General features: G+C 43.5%; 1 long non-coding RNA gene across 1 annotated transcript in view; it reads right to left on the bottom strand.

Moving 5' to 3' along the window:
- Positions 1 to 1897: 1897 nt before the first annotated feature.
- Positions 1898 to 19621, bottom strand: part of LOC142013134 (uncharacterized) — a 60832-nt gene continuing 43108 nt past the window's right edge. The window contains exons 2-4 of the long non-coding RNA XR_012645557.1: positions 7679 to 7781; positions 3535 to 3625; positions 1898 to 1935 (exon numbers count right to left, since the gene is read on the bottom strand). This is a non-coding gene — a long non-coding RNA (uncharacterized LOC142013134). The remainder of the gene's footprint in view (positions 1936 to 3534; positions 3626 to 7678; positions 7782 to 19621) is intronic.

Here is a 19621-nt window from a genome sequence, read left to right as displayed (position 1 = left end):
AGCTGTGGTTAAGATTGTGGCCAAAGTGGAGGAGAGAATTACAGGGCCAGCATAAATGTACTTTGACTATGGCTCTGCAACTGATCAGATACAAAGGAATTCATTCCATGAGTATCATAACAAAACAGATGTTAAAACAGTGACACATACATATCTGGGAACAGAGTGTGTCTCCCTGCTTTGCTGAAGCCAGTTACTTTTAAATATGAATATATAGCCTAGCAAAGGTGAACTTTCATCTTCTACCCTTCCCCAACCCTACAGCTACTGGGTGGGGTGGCAGCAGTCCCCACCCGCACATTCACAATATAAAGAAGAGAGCATCTCAGACCAGGTTGGTAGGCCCTATTCAAGGCCCTGTTTGAGCAAAGCATTTACAGATAATTAAATGCGCATCTGCAACAAATCTCTTAAATATATGCTTACCTCAGTAGGATTTAAGCTGAGGCCTAAATTTAAACACACATTTTGTTGAAGAAGGTCCTAAATTCTCTGGTTTCCAGTTCTTTTGTCAACTGCTCTTCTGCTCTCCACATGACAAAGTTAATATCCCTGCAGCTGAGAGGGCAGGTGGGGGATCCTGATACTGTTGGCATCGATGGCAGTACTGCAGATGCGGAGTTTGAATCTCTATGATCTGAGCCCCAATTCAAGAAAGCTTCTTTATTTCAGACAGAAGTCAGTGAGACTTGAACACATGCTCCTAAGCAACATAAAGTAGGGACAGTCTTTAAAAAGTAGATGCACGCTATCTAACTGTTCATTAGGCAACTTGCTGGGGGACCAGCCACAATGGATAGTGCTTTACAAAACAGTGAGTAATCTATACATGTTTTGGGATTTATGTTTCTGCAGTGTGAGCCTAGAGATGTGGACACTGTCAGTCAAGGGAGATTGCATGCTCAGGTCTCTTATATATGCCATTAAACTGAGACTCTCCTACACCCATAATTAATTAAAACCTAGTTTGTACAATTTGCTTGCAACAAACAAACGTGGGTTTGTTATGGAGGAAAATCAGCAGCTGAAGGAGTTTTGTGATCTTCCTAGGTCAGTTTATGGTGAGTATTGGCCAATGTAGCTATTTCTCATCTATCCACTAGTGCATTTAATACATACATCTTGAGAATGGATGCAATAGTACTGTCTAAGGCTTGCTCAATTGCAAAAGAGTTAGTAGGTCATAGATATTTTACTGGCTTGCAGTACGTGCTACTACACACACAGGAAGCTTATAAAAGAAGCTTGTTTGATTTTGACTCACAACCATAAATGCCAACATCTTATATCACTTTGACATGTTGCTCAATGGGCCTGGTTATGAGTTCTCTGCAAATGCATCAGCATTTTTGCAAGAAGCTGGGCTGGTGATGCAAGTGGCAGAATTTGGATTTGTAGACATTGGGACAATATTTGCATGATTACAAGACTAATCTATTTTGCCATCACAGACAGTGACTTGGGAGAAAATGAAAATTGAGGGAATCCTATTTTTTTGTTCACTGCTTGCCTGAGAGACAGTAAAAATTGATCTGAAAGCATTGCAGCTGCATGCTCCTCTTCAGATATGTCAGACAGCCACACCCTGATAGGAGCAGCTCTACAGCTGAGGTGACTTCAGATACACAAGATGTATTGCTTCTTCTAGCACGCTGATCCCAGGCAGTATTTAAAACCTGATGGAGCCTGTAAGTAGCTCTTAGACTCTTTAAGAATGAATGACATCTTTACCATCTCTACAACAACTGGATAAAATTTCAACCCATCTGCTCCATCGTTGCAAAGTGAATACAACTGAGAGACTCGTGTTTAGATCATCTCTTCTCTTAGCTGTAGAAAGACTTCCTGATTGTCCCTCGAGGTGCTCATCCTTTGGATGTGAAGGAGGAAGAGGAGCCTGCAGTTTATACCTTGGTACAAATTTCCAAGACAGCCCTAGAAGAGAGAACCTCTATTTTCATGCTAACTTATATCAGAGCAACTCATCCCTCCTCCAGATTCTGCTTGACTATATTGGGATAAAGTACATAAGCAAGAAGGCTCTTTATGCATTTATGGTGATTTACAAGTGCGTAATAATAGACCTGATGGAGTATTCACATTTTAAAGGATGTTTGAATTGGCTGGTGCATCAGAATCTTGCTGAGAAGACAAATAAATACAGCAATTATTATATTTTGCTAAGTAGAGCAGAAAATCCTATTAGGAAACTTCTTAAAGGAAGTAATGAATCATTCTGATCTCACCTTATCTGGTATAAAATCGAAAGTAATTCACTGACTTCAGTTATCAATCTCATAGGAATTTTAAAATGTCCAGAATATGATTTTTAATGTTCAGTGATTGATAACATTTCAATTCTGTCCAGGTCAGACAAGCCTTAGAACCCCCTATAAGAGCCAGGGGCCAGATTTGTCTCTGTTTGCATCCTGAAAGACCATACATTTGTACACTGAAAAATTTGGTCTTCAGGGATTATTATTGGTATTACAAACTGAAAATTAATGTGATAAGAGTTTTACCCCAAAGTGTGTCCTAAATGGGTCACTTAAAGTGAGTATGGGCAATGCAGGTATTTCTTCTCTGTCATCCAGTGACTTAATACAAAGCATAATTTTATACAACTAAGTCAACAAACAGGGATTATACTGGAAGACAGAGAGAGTTAATTTAGGGCCAGAGTATACCAAAAGCTGCCATTGATTTAACCATGGTAATTGATGTTGCTATTGTGGTACATTCTGCTTTTAGTAACACTGGTATAAATTAGGAGCAACTCTGAATCAACACCCATGTTACTCATAAAATAATTTGGTCTTGTGTGACAAATTAACAATAAAGTTTTGTGAGTGTGCATGTACTCACACAAGACAGCTGTAGCCAATGGTTTAATCTTCAAATCTCTGTGTGTTTCCCTCTTTATTTGGTTTCACAGTAGGGAACTGAGGGAGTGTGTATGTCTTTTCATGGTTGATTTATCATGTGTGTATGAAATACACTGAAGGATGCTGAAACCATAAGTTGTCATTTCAAATGTTATTGAACCAGTTAAATGAGACTAGTTATTCTATGAAGATCAAGGAGGAAATGCATCTGACAAAGTGGGTCTTTGCCCACAAAAACGTATGCTCTAACAAATCTGTTAGTCTCTAAGGTGCCACAGGACTTCTTGTTGTTTTTTGAGGGAGAAAATGTGTATCCCAGCTTCATCCCTCCCCGCCCCGCCAGCTGATTTCAGTTTTCATTTCTTTTTTTTTCTTGTCTCTCTGTTACATATTCATCATGCCAGTTCATTTTCAGCACTATTTCCGGATCTGAAGAAGTGGATCTGCCCCACAAAAGCTAATTGCATAGTAAATTATGTTAGTCTACCTGACCACTTTTTTGTTTTGTGAATGGTAACTTGAAAGCCTCTGGGTAAGAGAGCTTTCTAACACATGAATTCACTGTTAACAGAGACATCTTCTTTATGCAAATGAGCACATATTGAGTGTATTTGACAGAAAACATTCTAATTCATTAGCTTCCACCTACCTGCTCTGCAGACGCAGCCACTGGTGAGGAATCTCCATAATCATCACCTTCTGTCTGTAGTGACTGGAATGCTGAAACTTTAGAAGCAGGCCTGATAGGGAAATATGTTGCTAATGGAATCATTTTGTCAGTGACTGTTTTTAAAGAGTACCTATGAAATGGAGTAGATACCTAGAAGAGAGCAATGCAGTTTGGGAACTGTAAGCACATAGGTTGGGAGCAGGATTTAACAATTCCCACCTCAAACTCTGGCTGAAATATAGCAGCTGAGAAAGGTCTCAATGAATGAGTTGTAATAGGGCTTGTCTACACTTGCCCCAACTTTGAAAGGGGCATGTTAATCAGGGTGATGGGAGATTACTAATGAAGTGCTGAGGTGAATATGCAGCACTTCATGAGGCTAATTCTGTCCCGCAGCAACTTCGAAGTGTCAAATTTCGAAGCGCTGGCATGCGTGTAGCCGCAGGCACTTTGAAGTGCCTTTACTCCTCAGAATTTTGGGAAGTAGTGGTACTTCAAAGTAGCGTGGGTACTTTGAAGTGCTTGCAGCTACACACATGCTGGCACTTCGGAGTTTGACACTTCAAAGTTGCTGCAGGGGAGAATTAGCCTAATCAAGTGCTGCATATTCACTGCAGCACTTCATTATTAATCACCCATTGCCCTGATTAACATGCCCCCTTCGACGTTGCAGCCAAGTGTAGATAAGCCCATAGCGTTTGGGGTCAAATGTGCAAAAGAGGGTTTCTCCAGAAGATGGATGGATTTCAACTCAACATTTTAAACTTTGAAAACAATATAATCATCCTTTGAAGTGGAAAGTGGGTATCACAGTTTTAGTATATTCAGAAATGCTCCCCAGTGACTCCAACTTCCAGAAGCCCTGCCCTCAATATAAGTGAAGTCTTCAAGGAAAACAAACAGTAAATGTCATGCCTATCAGGTGATGAGATCCAGGTACTTATGAGAGTCAATTTGTAGTAGGGCGAAGTGGCCATCTCACTACCTGGAAGGGGAGGAGCCCTTCCAGGAACCATTTTGTAAGGAGCCTGGCCCCTCCCAGTCACCTGACTGGAAGTCAGGTGGTGGAGCCAGGCCTAGAAAATCCCAGCCTGAGGACTTAGTCTGGGCTGAGCCTCCAGAGGAGCTAGAGGACAGCTCTGGGCTCTCAGCCTGGGAAGCTGCAGATGGCTGAGTGAAGCCAAGGCCTGGATTGGGCCACCTGGCCCCTACTGGTCCTGACACCCTACAGACCCAGCGGAGCCTGCCTGAAGAAGACCAGTTGGACCCTATGGACCTACCAGAATATCCACCTCAGCCTGCAGCCCAAGCCAGCCTGAGGCAGTGGAATCAATAGGCCATGCAGGCTTGGACTCGGGCCACCCAGACGCCAGCCAGACCTGAAACCCTGTGAGCCCTGAGGTGTTGGATGGACTTTAGGTATGTGCTGTGGGGAGACTGGGACTGGCCCAGGGGATAGTGAGGACCATTAAAGGACCTTGGGGCTGCATGTTGAGGTCTGGATTCCCCACTGGCCCACACAGGGCCCCTGTGCTGGGATGCGCTGGAGTGGGCGGGCCCACATCCTGCCCACCCTCACTCCCTAGGTGGCAGTCTCCCCACTCTCTGCCAGTATGGGTGAAGTGTCTGCTTGTGTGCTGCCCTGCCCTGGGCCTGGGCCTTGCTCCAGGGCTTGGGCTCTCTTGGATGATTGCTGCCCTGTACTGACCTAGGGCCTGGGCTTCATAAGACTGTAGCTTTGTTGCCCTGTCCTGTACCAGGGCTTGGGCTCCATTGGTTTTGTTGCCCTGCCCTGAGTTAGGGCCTCGGCCTGCCCCACCTTGCACCAGGGCGTTGGCTCCTTTTGGCTGTTTGCCACCCCACCTGAGCTAGGGCTGGAGGCCTTCTAAGACTGTGGGCCTGCTGTTGCCCAGACCTCAGGCAAGGCCCTGATGAGAGCTAATATTCCCCAGCGCCTGCCTGAAGTAAGGCAGGAGGCTTTGAACTGTTTCCTCTCACCCACTTGAGGCACAGGTGGGAAACCCCTGAATGAGTGACTTGGGGGTTGTCGTTGGGTACTTGTGGCAGTTGGGCAGGATGACCGTCCACTGACCCGGAAGAGGAGGAACCCTTCTGGGAGCCTGAACTGGCTACGCATGTACATGTCAAAATGCAGATGCAAAATCAAGACAATTATGGTATGTGCAAATGTTATGTAGCAAAAGTAAACCCAATGCCAATACCACACAATACAACAACCCTGTTTCCGTTGAACTTGCTGGGCATTTTAATACAGGGATCCATGGGAGCAGAATTAGACACTAAATCTGGAGCTAGGAAATTGTGGTCAGTATTAATACCCTTTAATATTAAGCTAATTATAGAGGTTGAGCTCCTGCATGTTCTTCCATCCCTGTTGTCCTTTCCCTTTCTTGTGTTCTGGTCTTTCATCCCAACTCTTCATACTTACTGCTGTCAGAGAGAGTAGGTGCCCCAGAAATGGGGGAGTGAGGTCCTTTCCCCTCTTCCCCTCCAATGTCCTTCAGTACCATTTCTCTTAACTAATAGCGGGCTATATATACAGCTACACAGCCTCCCAGCATGGCTTTACAGATACTGAGCGTATGAACAAATACATCTTTTAAAGAAAACAATGTGGTGTGTGTTTTGCTCACAATACTTGTTCCATAAGTGCCCTGTGCCATGATATGTCCCTCCGTTGACAACTCCTGACTGACTACGCTATTTATTTCCACATCAGCTGCAGAGTTATAGGGAAGATAGAAACAGTTTCCCTATGTGCTGTGCAAGGCTCACTTAGAATTTCCCTCCATGCACTGTCCATGCATGCAGACAGCTCCCTCCTGCTGTCTTTGGGGTGCATGATATACCAAAGGGCATATTGAGGAGGGCAGAGCCTTGGCTTCAACCCCTCTGTTCTGCACAGGTTGGGTGGGAACAGTAAGTTATGCTTCACGCAGAGGTGTAGCATCAGTGTAACAATCTGCGTGTGCTTAGCATCTGCAGGAGGGACAATGCAAGGCTATTCTGCACAAGGATTCACAGTTCCATTCTGCTAATACTTTTAAATGAGTAAGGAATTCATCAGTTGTGTACAATACTAGTCTATCAATCAAAAACGTATTAGTACTACACATTCTCTGACAATTCAGTGCTTTAAATTCAGGAGCTAAACTGCTAGAACTCAGGCCATTAGCTCAAGGCCCAATTTGAAGACAATTGAATAATCATGCAGCTAGATTTTGGGGCATAACATACAGCACTTGTTGTGAAACACACTCAGACTGTGATAACTGTCAGGGCCAGAGATGTGCCTAAATAGAATCCAAGCCCAGCCTTATAGTTAACATAATTCCACTCATGGGTGAGGTGTCTTCAGTGAGTGAAGCATCCTTCAATTTAGCTCCTTTTCAAATCCAAATGTAGCCTGTGATAGAACACGGAAGCCAGGAGAATGAGAGACAGAATGTCTCCAGTGTCACCTTAGCAGCTAAGGCAAGAAAGGTAACTACAGTGGCCATTAAAGAGGCATAGTGTTCTTTTTCTCAGCTGACTTCCCTCTGATTATTACACAGTAAGTACAGTGTAACATGAAATTTGTGCCTCTGGTATGTAAAAGGATTGCTCACGCTCCACCTGCTTTGAGGGGGACTGTAATGACAGCTCAGCATGTCATCACATGCTTACAAATGAATTATATGAACTTCACTTATAAATAGATTTTGCCAGTGCCAAGCTTCCGAAAGGAAGAGGAAATCCTGTGTCACTGACAAAGTTCACATATAAAATTATGTAACTCTAGAGACCTTAACTGACTGACCTGTAGTTCCTATCTGACCTGCTGGCCCTTCACATTTCCCCTGCCCCATGCCTGTGGTTCCAGCATTACCCCACAGTCTAAGCACTCAAGAAGGTTGTTATACCCACAATCTCAGCATTCCCTGTTTTGGAGCTGAGCAGAGCCCTCTCCTGGCTCAGAAAACTCCTAAGCACTTAGATGTTGGACACAGGCAAACATCTCCTTTGCTGTAGATTTCGTATTGTTCTACCATCACTGGACATGAAGACTAATTGATCCCTTTTCTCATTATAACAGATCTCAAAAATATTTGAACATGCTTACCATATGTCTCCCTTCTGGCTTCACTGCTCTGGCCACCTTCTCACTAAATAACACCTCTGGACTCACACTTGCATAGATGTGCTTGAAGAGCTTCCACAAGTTCCTGAGGAATAGAGAAGCATGATATAACGCCTATACTCCCTCTGCACGTTCCCCAGTTGGGGGGCCCTCTTTGATCTGCTTGGGTCCCCTTCAGAAAAATAGACATTAGAAAATGCCTCAAAGAACAATATGTCCTATGGCCCCACCCCAAGCCCTTTAATGAAACTACTTCGGCAGGGGGGAGCAAGGGAGCCCCTGCATCAGCAGCCTTTGGTGAGAACACTCACTAGAAGGCAGAGCTCTGCTCAAGTGGAGGAGGGCCTTGAACTAGGAAGCTACACTTCCCAGGTGAATACCCCAACTGGTGGGTTAAAAGTTCTGAGGAAGAGCTTCTTCTGCTGTCTCCACATACAGAAACAGGGTAGGCACCCTCTAATAGGAGGTTTGCAGCTGAGAATCCCAGGCAGAGGGAGATGCCGTTTCTGACATGGATTTAGATGCTGAATTCCAAGAGAGTGGCTGGGGCTTAGGACATACCATTCTAAATGTCTCCTAATGGCTGCTTTGGGAGAGGACTCACCTACCACACTGGTTTCCAAGTTTCTCACAGGTTTCTCAGGTGCCTATCTGATTTCATTGTATAGGGAGCCTACGTGCTGTAGTCATGCTTTGTGAATCCCAGAAGTCAGGCAAGCATGGGTGCTCAGTGTCACCACACTTACATTTTTGTGTGGGCACATGCTTAACCCACTGTTAGTATGTATGTGCCAAAAGCTAAGTGCTCTGCCCGGTGCAAAATCAAGCCTTAAATGCTTCAGAACATGTGTCGGTTGTATGTGGCTAGCAGTGCTGCACATGGAGTCAGACTAAGGACGAGGAGGGATCTGGGTACAGCGTGTAAAGCACAGGTACACAGACTAGCTGGAAAAATCAAGTCAATTCAGAACTTTGAAAGCAGCATGGAGGAGGCTAATAAATTGCCAGAGGATCCACTGAGTTTTATGTGGACTAGATAATATGGACCTTCCAGAGATTTACAGTAAAGATAATCCCCCTGAATATCAAAAAAGTATACAAAATCCTCAGGAGAAGGACGTCATCCTCTGAGCTAGAAGACACAGTTACTGTTACGCCATCAACCCCCAGGGATACAGAGCTTGTTTCTGAACGCAGCATGCTCCGAAGGAGAAAGTAAATGGGAAAACAACAGCATTTTGCTCATTTAAACCAGCAAATGAGACTTGAATGTTCCTGAAAATGATCTTGTCGTGCAAAGGAAACAGAAGTTGATGTTTTTGTCTCCTCAGCACAAAACTAATGATAACATGATAAAAAGACTGCAATTTGCTTTTCTGACACTGTACAAAGTATCAGGTAACTGAAAAGGGAAAATAATTGGGCAGATGTTGACTAGATGGGGAATTGAAATGTGCAAGTTTACTAGGAGTTGTTGCTGGTGCAAAGACAAGATACAATACTGAATATAATTGATTCCTACAGTTAGTTTTGGCCAATGCTTATTTGGGGGCTGATCAATACTCCAACAGGTACCAAACTATCTATGTGAGACTGTGAGAAAATGTGTCCTTCAAACCTAAGGGGAAAGGTAAAGGATGTGTCCTTATGCTACCAGAGAACGTAGGTATGCTGGTTATGCTTTCTGTATGCTGGATTTTGTGTCTTGTACCGTGCTAGAGTTAAAAAGGTAAACAACTGTATTTTACGCCAAGCAAATGGTTGAGACATTTTCACATGGTCTGAAGCTAAACTTTACACTTTGATTAGAGATTATATAAAATATTTTACACTCCAGAACAAGTAGCTGAATGGGAAGAAAAAGGAAGGTATCAAGGCACACACATTATGCTGAATCTGCACATTTTTCCCCTAGGAAACAGTCTGTATATTTCATTAACAATTTCAAAATAAACAAACAAAAAACTTGGCTTGCACCTTCTTTGTGTGTCTAGTGGGATTTACTCAGAGTTAAGCTACATGTGCTGGAAAATCACATGATGTGGTTGCTAAGAAGGCATACGCTTGAGTTCCTGTCTGACTACCACACTTTTAACTTTGAAGTTGAAATATTCTGGATGCTAGTAAGGAACCACAACAATGCAGCAGTAGCGAGATATCAGGTATGATGTTCCTTAATCCCTACAGAGATCTCAAGCTAGACATAGAAAGAAAAAACTCTCTGTGCATGACCAGGTACTTTGGCCCAGTTTCTTAAGGCAACAAGCTTCTTTCAAGATTTAGAAAATTTTAGTCTTGTACTGATCTCGCTGTCCACTGCTTTAGCCCCATCTCCTTCCAACCACCCCACCACCAGAAGAAAGGACAACCTCTGGAAATACTGTAATGACTAAGGCATAAGAGCCAGAAAGAGCAGTTACCATGGAATCTGCCGATGTTGAAATGTACCAAGGAAGTGGCATGTAGAGCCTTCACTACTAGTATATTTTACTTAGACTGCAAAAATAGATTAATATTCTAGGAAGGTAATCGTAATAGTTACCATCAACTTGCCCATGATACAACTCAAAAGAGATGCAGGGGTATAAAGGCACCTGAAGCTACAGCTCCTTTTTGCAATGATTCCTTGATGACTTTCTTTCATCAGTGCAAAGAAAAAAAAATTACTATGTTTACATATAGGATAATGTTTTCAGTCTATATAGCAGGGAAATGTTAACAGATGAAATAGCGAGCAAAAACAAGTCTGAGCTCCATTTTTAGATGCAACATTATAATAAAAACAACACCAGCCATGCTGCAGGAGACCCATAGTATATACACCCATCTTCTGACACTGGTGAATGCCAGATGCATCAGAGGGAGTGAACAGACTAGATCAATGGTTCCCAACCTTTTCCAGGCAGGGACCCATTTTGACAATTCAGGAAGACTTGGTGACCCAAGGCAATTCAAAAAGTGTGGGGGGGGGGGAAGGGGGAGGCAGCGATGGGAGCCCCAGCCGGGGCTGGGGGGACTCCTGACCCCCCTCCACAGCTGCAAGCCAGCTGGGGAAGAGTCCTGGATGGCAGAGGCAGCAGCAGGATCCCCAACCAGGACGGAGGTGAGACTATCCAACTTCGGAGGCTGGAAGCCAGCTGGGGAAGAGCCCTGGCTGGCAGAGGCAGCCACAGGAGCCTTAGCTGGGGGGGAGACCCTTGCCCCCATGGCTGGAACCTGGCTGGGGCAGAGCCCCGGCCACCTGAGCTAGCTGTGGGAACCCTGCTGGCAGCGAGGAAGCTGAGCCCTGCCTTCCAACCTTGTAACCAGGCCCCTACCTTACCTGAGCTGGTCACTGCTCCTGAAGTATGCAGTTCTCTGTGCTGCAGCTGAAATGGTTCTCAGTTTAATTGATTGGCTTAACTGCCTGATGGCTGTTAATCCAATTAAGAAGTTGAGAACCACTTCATGAGTGAATAGCTCTTAAGACCCATCTGTGGACCCAGCCAGCCCAGGCAGCAACTCTTTTCAAATGTAACATTAACCCATAGGTTTGGAAACCCTGGACTAGATCATTGTTAAGTGATCTATCTCCTCTCATCCAGTCCCAGTGTCTGACATCAGGTTGTGCCCCTAATGGTCTTGGCTAAAAGCCATTGATGGGCCTATCATTCATTAACTTATCTAATTTTCTTTTGAACTCAGTTATAGCTTTGGCCTTAAAACATCCCTTGGTCATGAGTTGCACAGTTTGACTTTGTCGTTTGAAGAACTACATCCTTCAGGCTCTGTCTACATTAGCCCCTGGCTTTCGAAAGGGGGATGCTAATGAGACACTTTGGGATATGCTAATGAGGTGCTCCATGAATATTCAGCACCTCATTAACAGAGTGGTGGCCATGGTGATTCAAAAGTGCTGCTTTCGAATCTTGTGCCGCCCGTGTAGATGGGGCCCATTCAGAAGGAACTCCCCCCGCAGACTTTTAAAGCCCCTTTGGTTTTAATAATAAGGGGCTTTCAAAGTCCTGGGAGGTCTGTTCAAAAGGACCTCATCTACACGGGTTGGACATGATTTGAAACCAGCGTTTTCAAATCGTCACGGCTGCCATTATGCTAATGAGGTGCTGCATATTCATGGCAGGACCTCATTAGCGTATCCCGAATTGTCTTATTAGCATCCCCCTTTCGAAAGGCAAGGGCTAGTGTAGACATAACCTTAGTGTTTTAACTTGTTGCCTGTTAATTTTGTTGCATGACCCCAGTTCTTGCATTGCCTGAAGGAACTTCCCTATTCACTTCCTCCACACCATTCGTGTTGTTATAAACCTCTGTTATACCCCTCCTGCCTCTCACACACTCCTTTGTCATTTCTTTCCTAACAATAAGTCTTTTAATCTTTCCTCATATGGAAGTTGTGCCTAACCCCAGTCATTTTTGTTGCCCTTCCCTGTACCTTTTCCAGTTCTAATAAACCGTTTTTTCAAGAGCAGCGACCAGAACTCTAAACAGTAGCTTTCTGAAAGTCCACTGGCCAACTCTTGTCCACATATTTGTTGACTCTTCCTTCAACCATATTGGTGAAGCATGACTGTTCCTTCACAAATGCTGCATCAATTCTTCCCCAATGTAAGAATATGAGAGGAACGCCAGGCAGAGCAGGGGTTAAACTGAGCTTCTTTGCCCAATCGGCCCCATCCTGGTTCACCTGCAGCCAGTGTCAGGCCTGGAGGAGCATAAAAGGAGGGAAACCAGCCCAGTTCCCAGTCAAGAGGCAGGAGCTGGCTCTGAGGAAAGCTGGGTCCGAGCCAGCACTGCCCATGAGTTGGCCATGGAGGGCAGAACCTCAGGACCCTCCTACAGGCACTAAGGGGGGAGCCCCCCCAGGAGACCCACTCCTGCTGGAAGAGCAACTAGATTCTCAGGGCCACACTCCAAACTTATCCTTCAGCCTCTAGGGTGGGGGCTGAAGACCCACACCCTAGGCCCCAGCAAGGGGGCCTAGCCACTAGGCCACCCTGCCACCGCGGGGGAACTGCTCACACCCAACATATTGTATTCCTGTTTTTCACAGTTCTAAACAACATACCTCCCACTGTAGCTGGACATACAGGCCTGTAATTGCCAGCATTTCCTCTGGCGCCTTAAAAGAAAAAAAAAGTGTTATATTATTTGTCTACTATTGTTTGGTATGGAGGCTGACTTAAGTAACAGGCTACATACCAAAGACAGTAGTACTGCAATTTCATATTTGAGTTCCCACAGAATGCTTGGGTCAATACCATCTGGTTCTGGTGCTTTACTATATTTTAATTTATCGGCTTCTTCTATTGACACCTCAGTCTGGGACAACTCATATCAAAATAGCAATTGATATGTGAGCTTGAAATGTGGGATAACTCCCCCCCCCAACTTTAAGTTCAGTGCATTGTGGGTGGGTGGGTGTACAATGTTCTTAAAATAGGGGGTCACACAAAGTATGGTCTGACATTATTTATTAAGGACCATTTCATATTCACATGCAATACGGCTCTTGAATGGTTACGGTTTTGACCGAATTTGAAAAACATGGCTCTTCTTGCTCTTTTGGTTGCCGACCCCTGAGTTAGAAAGTTGCAAGAAGCCCAAATTCCACTTTATTCTTTAAATTACAGAGGGCTTATCAACTGAAGTTTCTTGAGCAGAAGGTTCATCAACTTCAATAGGAGTTTTGCTGAATGAAGTTGGAACAACACAATTTGCCCAAAATAACATGTTCATCAGCGGAAACTTGGGAAATAATCAGACCTCTGGGTGGCTAACCTAAGCTAAATATGGTCCATATCTACACTGTTGCTTTACCTTGCTGCAACCCTCCTGCTCAAGAGCATGAAAAAAACATTCCTCCTCTTCATCCACCCAGTGTAGTAAGTGACGGTGTTGTAAAGCACCAGTGTAAATTGGCTCACAGCCCCTGGGAGCCACGCTCCTCATTCAGGTGAGTTTTTTCTTTTAGAGCAATGGGAGAACGCTCTCGCAGCACTGGTGCTGTGACCATACTTTCACTTTAAAGCTGTGCCACAAAATTGCTTTACTGTTTTAAATATAGATTTAGCCTGTGTCTCTTTTCCCAAATATTTGGAAGCGTAACTTTTAATGCAGCTGTTTTTCAAAGGCACAAAGAGTTCTTTGCTCTCCTCCCACTTTGTGCTTTTTCTAGGTGGACTGGGCTCGATGTCCTCCTTTCCTTGCCAAATGAAGATGTGATGAACACTAAGCCTCATCACTGCCACAAGTCATATCACATTGCAGTGGAGGGAGCTGGCCTCAGTCAAGGGGAGAGAGAGACACAGGAAGTTGAAATTTGTGTTATTTTTGGGAAGCACGAGTGCCTGGTCTGTCATGAAAAGGACAACGGTATGAAAGGAAGAGCCAGTTCACAAGAATGTATTTATCTGCGCAACTCAGCTGTTTTTGAAGATGGAAATTTAGTTTGCCTAGAATGGAGAACTAAAGTTTGGACTGATTCAAATTTTTTAACCAGTTTGCCCTGCCCTACTGCAAATATGCTCTGTAATCTCAGTAATCATCTCCGACAGCTTCCTGCCAACAGCAAAAAACAGAACAGACCCTAATAAATTATGGCTTAGATATTTGGCTAAGATATTCAGCAATCTTTATGATCGCCTCTTACTTGGGTGTATGCGTTTAGTTTGAGCTTCCCTTATGGTAATTTAAAATAGCCTCTATGTGGTCTGCAGGCAATTCACCTATGTGAATGTGACTGTTCCCTTTAATTTCTGTTTAACTAGCTTTCTCATTTTTGTATAGTTCCTTTTTTTGAAATTAAAATATACTGAGGTAGGTTTTTTTATATTTTTGCCTACAAGTTTGCTAAATATAATTACATTCTGGTTATTACTGCTCAGTTGCTCAGCTATATTCACTTCCTGGACAACCTACACTCCATTTTGAACTAAATCAAGAATTGCCATTCTCCTTATGGGTTTCAGGGCAACTGCTCTAAGAAGTAGGCATTTCTGGTGCCTAGAAATTTTATCTCTGTGTTCCTTCCTGAAGTGACAGATGCCCAGTCAATATGAAGATAAGTCAGATCCCCATTATTATTGTGTTTACACCTTAGTAGCCTCACTAATCTCCCTGACCATTTCAAAATCATTGTCACATCTTGGCCAGAAAGTTGGTAGTATATTCCAGTTGCTATACTTTTACTATTCAAGATTGGAAGATATAACCACAGAGGTTCTGTGGTGTGATTTGAGTCATTTATGATTTTCACTTTATTTGACTCTCCGTAATTAAGTGATTCCTTGAGTCTCAAAAACTATACAAGCTACTGCCAAGTGCAATATAGCTATTTACTCAATATTAAATAGAGACTGTAAAAATATTGTTGCACAATAAATGTTTGAAGGCACAAAAGAAATGAAATGTTGCCAAGAAGACTGGTATCCATAACCTATATAAACCAATAAATTGTAATTGTACACTGACCTTCTGTTTAAAGTAATTCAGTAATGAAAGTATACTGCAGAAACTCAGAAAATCAATGAAATAATTTAAATGGCTTGTTGGCAAAAATAATCAGTTAAAATTAATCCATAGCTGCAATGAGATTAGAGTTTGATTTCAGAGTTATCACATCAGGGATAAATTTGGCCTACTGAATCTTAATATGAAGTTGATATTGCCCAGAAGTGAAAAGAGGCAATCTTCACAGTAAGATTTTTGTCTCGTTTCAACCTGCTGATGCATTATTTCTCTGACTCGCATAAACCAGACACTGCGTGCTAACCACAATTACCTATTTCAGCCACTCCACCTAAACTAGACGTGTCATAAGTGACTCCAAGCCAGAAGTGTTGCCTGCTGAACCCACGACTACTGGTACTCTTATCAGAGATATCTATTTTATCTTTTCAGTAGCTGAATGTCATAGACATTATGGTTTGGATTACTCAACTTTGAACTCTGCGCCACTTTATGGCACTTGCTGTTTTATTGTCCTACATAATTGTCCTACATTTCACTAGTAATACGAAGGACAAAATTTGCTCTCTGAGTGTTCTGAAGCAATGCGCAGTTAGCTGGCGAACAATGTTTACAACAGGTAAGCAGACTATTTCAGCTGAGGATGGATGTGTAGTCTTTCCACTTCTACAGAGAACTCCTGTGCCAGCTAGAGGGATTCAATTCACCTTTTTAGCTGCAGTAGTATTAGCTCTTGATAAACCCTCTGATACTCCCATGACAGGAATGAGAGCCTTCAAGAGGAACTGTCACTGCACTTTAAATTAGTTCACGCAATCTATTTTCAACAGTCTGTGGAATCAGAGAGACATCAGAAAAGAGGATCACAGACTCATAGAAATATAGGTCTGGGAAGGACCTCAGCGGATAATCTAATCGAGCCCTGCACTGATGCAGGTCCATTTCATACAGAGGTTTTTCAACCTGTTCCTAAAAGCCTCCAGTGGTCCGTTTCCACAACCTACTTTGGAACCCTGTGTCAGAAACTAGCTATCCTTATAGTTAGGTTATATGCTGGGGAAAATTTCCTATGTCTCCTTTGCTGTAGATTTCTCATTGTTCTACCATCACTGGACATGAAGACTAATTGATCCCTTTTCTCATTATAACAGATCTCAAAAATATTTGAACACGCTTACCCTATGTCTCCCTTCTAGCTTCACTGCTCTTGCCACCTTCTCACTAAATAACACCTCTGGACTCACACTTGCATAGGTGTGCTTGAAGAGCTTCCACATGTTCCTGAGGAATGAAGAAGCATGATATAAGGCCTATACTCCCTCTGCATGTTCCCCAGTTGGGGGGCCCTCTTTGATCTGCTCTGGTCCCCTTCAGAGCTCCAGTGAAAGAGGTATATGTGCTTATTTGTGCATTTTTACATTTTGTTTTACCTCTGGTCTTAGCAGTAGGGTCTGCTGTGACTGTGTGCCCATCGTTACTATCATCCCTATCCCACAGCTTTCATAAGCCAACAAGAGAAAAAGTAGGTGGCGCCACACATAAAATACTGTTCCAGTATATCTTACTATCACAGACTTTGTTGCTTAAAGACCTTGTTTGAAATTTCTTCCAAAATTTACTTCTAGCTTATTATTTAATATCAGTTAGCTATATTTCCTTTTTAATCATCCCTCTGGAAGCCATGAAACAAAGTGCTCAAGCTGTGCTCATGGGAATAAGGGGACTTTGAAGTAGGCGGCGTCCTTTCGAAAAGGAGCCCCATCTGGACACGACGCGCGGCGGCAAGGAGCGTCAATTTCGAAGCGCCGCTGCCGCCCGCATGCTAATAGAGTGCTGAATATGCATTTCAGCGCTTCATTAGTAAACTTCGAAATGGCCATTTGCGTGGCCATTTCGAAGTTTGGGGCACGTGTAGACACGGCCAATGTGTTCAGAAACATATCAAGAAAAAAATTAAAGCCCTAGGCAAAGGGAGAGATTGCCAGCAATGTTGCTGGACAAAACTGCTATAGATCATAGGCCCACTAGTGTTTCTCCTACCCTCCTCATTAACCTTCCATTTTAAAATATATTGTACATACTTATAAAGATTAAATTAAAGGGGAGAAAATTCTAGTCTTTGAGGAAAAGGGGATCTACATAAAGGAAACATTTGCTGACCTGATTATTAGTTCCTGTGTTCCTGGACTAGAGAATGACTAAAATTTTTATTCACACCATTCTCTGTTGGATCACTAGTGACGAATGGCTTATTGCAGCAACCTTTTCTCACTGACTCATAGCTGTCTCCTTTAGGTAATTGCAACAGGGCAAGTTCCTCTTTTCCGTTTAGACTTTAATTCTAGAAAAAGATTAGGAAAAGGTCACTCAACTGAATATTAACAAGAAAAATAACCCAGCCAACACTTCAAAATTCCTATTTGATATCTAGAAACTACAAACCAACCCCTATATGCATAACAACCTCCTCTTACAGCAGCAGTCATTTAAATGTTTCCTGTATGGCTTCCATCTGTTTCCTCACAATGTATGAGAAATCTTCTCCTTTATCCTCCCAATCAAAATAAAATGGGAATTGTGCAATTGTGGATTCAATTTTGAGCAGTTAAAAACTGAGCACAGGCAAGTGAACTAACCTGCACTGTGTAATAAAGCTGTTGAAGCACCTTTAAAGTCAATGGGATTTCATGCAGATGTAACATTCTGTTGGGCTGCTAGACCAGTGGTTTTCAACCCATGTGCCATGGCACACTGGTGTGCTGTGAGAACTAGCCATATACCCAGTGAAATTTTGTCAATTTCCCCGTGGTGTGGCTCTTTGTAGAGCCAGAGTGTGTGGGGCGGGGCGGGGAATTGATGACCCTGTGCCAACTGGGGCTCAAACTGCAAGGCTGCCTGAGTTCTCAGCTGGTGCAGGGGTCATCAGTTTCCTCCTTACAGTGGCTTTTTGGAGAGCCACTATGAGGGGTGAAAGACTGACCCCCACAAGATTCCGTTCTCACCAAGAGGCAGCTGAAATGATGTTTCACAGCCCAGACAAGCTGGCGGGGAGCCTGCCCCCACTCCCTGATGTGCCAAGGAGGAGGGAGGGAGTGTGGGAGTCTGTTGGAATTGGGATGCAGTTTAAAACCACATTCTGGCTCCAGTGGGCTGGCAGGGAGGGGAGCTTGCTTGTAGTGGTTACTCAACATCCCTAATATAGCGTTGAGCAGAGTATGTGCTCTTTGTTTAAAACAGTGTAGTCTGTGTGGATTGGGAACATTAATGCCTTTGATTGTTGTTTAACTTATTGTATGCAATGTGTTGCAAACCTCTCTAGTACGACTGTAACCATAGTAAATGTAAGTAAATGTGACAGTCGTGAGCAATGGATTCAGCTGAAAAAAGTGGCTGTGCCGCAGAACTGTTTGTCTAGTTGAAGTGTGCCATGTTACTGAAAAGGTTGGGAACCACTGTACTGGACAATACAGGATAGGGGCGTTTAACAATGGTATTACAATATTACATCGGCACCTCAGGGGCTTTCCTAAATGTCACCCCCAAGTATTCACTCTGCTAGTACTGGAGATGCAATGGAAATGTGAATTCTTCTCTTCTCCATTATACTAGGTTAAGGGGGACACACATTGCTGGGCATTGTAAAGGAATCTGCCATTGCCCATGCTATTATTGCTCTATGGATAAAGGAAGGATTCTACAGGTTGAAACTCTCTTGTCCGGCAACATCCATAATGGCCATTTATCATGGGTCTGACTAAGTTACCCATGGTCCCATAATGTTTGTTTCCAGCCACCACTCCTGGCTCTCAGTGTCCTGTGCAATTATTTAGCTGTAACTTACCCCTAAATGTCTTTTAAGAGCCCAGTAAGCAGTGGAAGTGTTAGTAATGAGCTAGCCAACATTGACCTCCATGGTCTGGCAAATTCTATTGTTCAACACTGGTCAGGTCCCGAGGTTGCCAGACTAGAGAATTTCAACCTGTAGCTTCCAGAGGTCTCAATCAATGCATTAGTTAGTTTGTTTGCCAAGTATTATAAATGGCACATGTAAGTGTATTTCTGTAAGGAGGGTAGATCTGTGTGAGGCTTACCTTGAAGAGAATGGTTAGGGAAAAATGGCAAAGGAAAAAACCCAAAAACTTTGAGCCAAAATGTGATGGACTTTTGGGTTCCACACCCAAAACCAAGGCAGGCAGCAAGAGCTAAAGGAATCTATCTAATTAATTAAGGGTTCTGCCTGGAGATCAAGTTCTCCATCTGGATTCCTGCTGCAGTCTAGGTTTCACTGTGAGGAGTATTTTCTGCAGACTGGACTGGTGGTGGTTCTTTTGGACCAGAGGGGTAGTGACAGAACAGACTCAACTCTCTGTACCCAGACTGGTGGTGGTGATCTGGTGGTAGGAGGGATAGCTCAGTGATTTGAACATAGGCCTGCTTAAACCCCCCAGTTGTGAGTTC

This window comes from Carettochelys insculpta, chromosome 5 (genome assembly GCF_033958435.1).
Source record: "Carettochelys insculpta isolate YL-2023 chromosome 5, ASM3395843v1, whole genome shotgun sequence".
NCBI classification, from domain to species: Eukaryota; Metazoa; Chordata; order Testudines; family Carettochelyidae; genus Carettochelys; species Carettochelys insculpta.
The sequence above is the reverse complement of the archived record's forward strand: the minus strand, read 5'-3'. Positions and strand labels throughout refer to the sequence as shown.